Raw genomic sequence first — 3881 nt, forward strand, 5'->3', positions numbered from 1 at the left:
CTTCACTCGAGCTCTGATGTTGAATTATTGATTTGCCAAATGTTTAAAATTGGCAACATCGATTGCATGGAGACTCCTCTTCTTACTGTACCTGCAAAAGGAATTCTCTAAAATAGTATTTCTTGTCGTTGTCTTTTATCTCCAAATAAAATTCCAGCATCGAATTGTTTGTTTAATTCTCTTTTCCTAGTTTAAAACCCCCAGTTTGGCAAAATGTCAAATAGAGAAAAACCTAAGATGGGTTATTCTTGAAATTTGTCATCCAGGAGAAAAAAGATCTGGTTGTCTTTAAAACTAAAAAACTCAATGTTATTAAATGCAGAACTTGGAACTTAGAAAAAAGAGGAGAAAAGAACAGGAAGCATTCGAGCCAAATACCACTATTAACCATCGACATCATATGACAGGAGGAGAAAAACTAACCTGTTTTTGACAAAGTTGATACAATTGTGAACTGGCAAGGCAAGCACCCATAGAAGGTCACTCCAAGTGGAGGTTCCATGATATTAGTCGGAAATTCGGAATACAACAATACTGCTTCTGCATCAAACTCCTCGAAAGCTGCTTTGTTACATCATTCACACTTCAACGAGCACTCCCCTCTGGCATACCTAGCTGTTTTTCTGAACTTCCCTGGAGACAATATATTACTTATTTCACACATACAAACCAGCTGTCCCAGGTTTCCAACTTCCAGCAGTGCAACTTATTTAGCATTGCAATTTGCAACTACTTGTTTAAAATCAGATGCTTGGTTGTGTTGCTCTGTTACTCTGGTAAAAGGCGACCACACATTATCAAGTAATTCAGTAGCTTAAGAGATTCCAAAAGTCCACTTCCCCTGGCTATGCTGTGTTTCAATATACTGTAAGAGACCGTGTCAGGACCACAACCATCAATTGCCATGTTAAGTAAAAGCTTGGACACTTGCTGTTCTTTACCTTCCTTGCATAGACCATATAACAATATATTGTACAAAATAATACTTGGTCGATATCCATTCTCTAACATTTCATCATATAGTTCAAGGGCTTTGTTTACGCTGCCTACCTTGCAATGCCCGTACATTATGGAACCATAAGTAAAAACATCAGGAGTCCAACCCTTGGTATGCATATCACGAACCATCATTTCTGATGTTGACATTTGCCCTGCCCTACAAAAAGCATGGATTAATATATTGTAAGAACTTTGATCAGGGGTACATCCTTTGTTGGAAATCACACTGAAAAGCCTGTATGCTTCCTGCAAGTTTCCTTTCTTGCACAGGCTATCCAACAATATATTGTAGGTAACAACACTAGGAAGGCACCCTTGTTTTGGCATACAATTCAGCAATTGAAAGGCTTTGCAGAGCGTTCCAACCCTACAATGATAATATATCAAAGAATTATAAGTCACTACATTGGGAGTACAACCTTCAACATGCATTTTACCTAGAAGTTCTCTTATCGTTCTAAAATTATTACCGTCCTTGCATAGTGCAGAGATCATTATGTTATAAGAAATTGTATCAGGAGAACAGCCTCTATATGACAGCTCATTAAAAAGTTGAAATGCCTGCTACAACTTCCCCTCCTTGCACAAACCATTTAGCAATGTATTGTATGTAACCAAATTAGGTCGGTAACCCTTGCACTCCATATTTGTCAGAAGTGCACAAGCCTCTTCTGACTTGTATTTTTGACATAAGCCATTGAAAAAAATATTACATGTAACAATATCAAGAACATAACCCTTGCGCAACAAATCTTGCAGCAACTTATGGGCCTCTGCAACTTGGCCTACCTTACAGAGTCCTCCTATTAGTGCAGTGTAAGTATATATATCAGGATAAAAGCCCTTGTTGGAAATAACATCCATTAATTGGCAGGCTTCTAAAAACTTCATAGCATTACAAAGAGCATGAAGAATAATGTTGTAAGTGACCAAGTCCGGAGAACAATCATGCTTAACCATCATATCAAGAACCCTACTGGCCTCCTTAATGTTTCCTTTCTTGCAGAGACCATTAATTAATGTAGTAAATGTTACAACATTAGGATTACAGCCCTCAGATGCCATCTCATCCAAAACACTGTAAGCTTCCTCCCACCTACCTTCTTCACTAAAACCATAGACCAGAGCAGTGTAAGTGTACACATTTGGAGAACAACCATTTCCATTCATAGAGCAAAAAATCTTTATAGCACTTGAAGTTTTTCCTGCCCTGCATAGACCTAGTATCAATGGATTGTAACTAAAGACATTTGGAGAAAACCCCTTCCCAAGCAAAGTCCTCAGGAGGTGGTAAGCCTCTTCAATTTTTCCCACTCTGCAAAGACCCATCATAAGATTATTGACAGTTCGTACTGCAGGGAGAAAATTTACCTCCAACATGTCTTCAAAGACGTCCAATGCAGCCTCCAGGTTCCCTTCCTTTAACAAAGCTTTCAAAAGCGCCTTGTACGTATACTTATAAGGATGATTTCCTTTCTGAGTAATCTCTTTCATAAATTTCAAGGCACTGTCCAACTTTCCCAACCTGATGCAACCAGTTAAAAGTAATTTGTAAGTCAAAGTGTTTGGGGATGCCTCGAAATGATGCATCTCTTGTAGAATAGCCTCAACAGTTTCAAAATTTACATTACTGGACCTCAGAAAAGAACTTAAAAAATTGTTGTATGCATGTACAGTATGTTGACATCCAGAACATGGCATAAGTTTCAGATGCTCTAAACCTTCTTCCACTATTCTGGCCTGGGCACACCCGGCTACTACTGTCCAAGAAGTTGTAACGGTAGGGTTGGTTCCAATTTGTTCTTTTTCTATTGCCCCCTGATTCTGAGGCCGTTCCTCGCCCATTAAAAGTGCATCTGAATGAGCTAGCTTGTTAACACACATATTTGTTTTCTGAATGGCAGTCATCACCACTAGAGGCATCACAATAGTGATTGAATTCCCCACTTCTTTCGATATAGTTCCTAACATTTTATGCCTGGGTGTTCCAAACATAACCGTACTTTTTGAGTTGTTTTCGTTTCGTTTGCAGGCCATAGCTTTTCTCCTGACCGTATGAAACTGGGTCCTCAAATAGCTATTCATTCTTGGTCTTGGCCTCTAGCCGTCCCTCTGTGCAAAACGTGCCCACTGCATTCAATCTGCAAGCATTTGAAATCATCTCTGCCCAAACGCTGCTCCAGCGCCCTAACTCCTTCACGCTGGTGCCGTTCCTCCCTGCTGCGGTCAAACTCTTCGACCTACAAAAACAATATGATATACACCGTTTTGAAATTCTCTTTTTATTTTATGCGTTAGTTTACTTAGGTTTGGGTTCTCAAGTTTTGATATTCGATTTTTACTTTGTCACATAGTTTTAGATTCAGATTTTTTTTTTTTTTAATTCTTTTTTATTTGTTTTAAACTTAGAATTAACTTTAGTTTAGTTTAAATGATTCTAAAGTTTTAAAAAATTAAAAATATATATATAATTTCGATTTTTTTTTGTTGTTCAGTTTTAACTTCATATTAGATTTAGAATTAGATTTTCGTTTATCTTTTAATTTAGTTTAATTTTGTTTTAAATTTAGTTAGTTTTGTTTAAAAAAAATAAAATTTGAGTTTCTTTTTTTGTTTAGCAGTTAGTTTTGTTTTATAAAATTAAAAAAAATAAAAATAAAAAATAAAAAATAAAAATAATAATAATAATAATAAAATTTACCAAAAATCATAAAAAGTTGAGGCCCTTTTTTTAGAGTTTTATTTAGATTTTTAGATATTAGTTTTGTTTTATCTTAATCTTAGAATTTTATTTAAAAAAATCATAAAATTATAAAAATAAAAAATCATAAAAAAAATTTAAATTTTAGATTTTAATGGGTTTCTATTTTGTTTAGATTTAT

At 35.6% G+C, this 3881-nt stretch overlaps 1 pseudogene; it reads right to left on the reverse strand.

Annotated features, from left to right (window-relative positions):
- Nucleotides 1-768: 768 nt before the first annotated feature.
- LOC149189461 (uncharacterized) lies at nt 769-3036 on the reverse strand (annotated as a pseudogene).
- Nucleotides 3037-3881: the final 845 nt, after the last annotated feature.

This window comes from Pinus tabuliformis, chromosome 3_1 (assembly GCF_031772625.1).
Source record: "Pinus tabuliformis cultivar Carrire ecotype Pingquan chromosome 3_1, CPIR1, whole genome shotgun sequence".
Lineage (NCBI taxonomy): Eukaryota > Viridiplantae > Streptophyta > Pinopsida > Pinales > Pinaceae > Pinus > Pinus tabuliformis.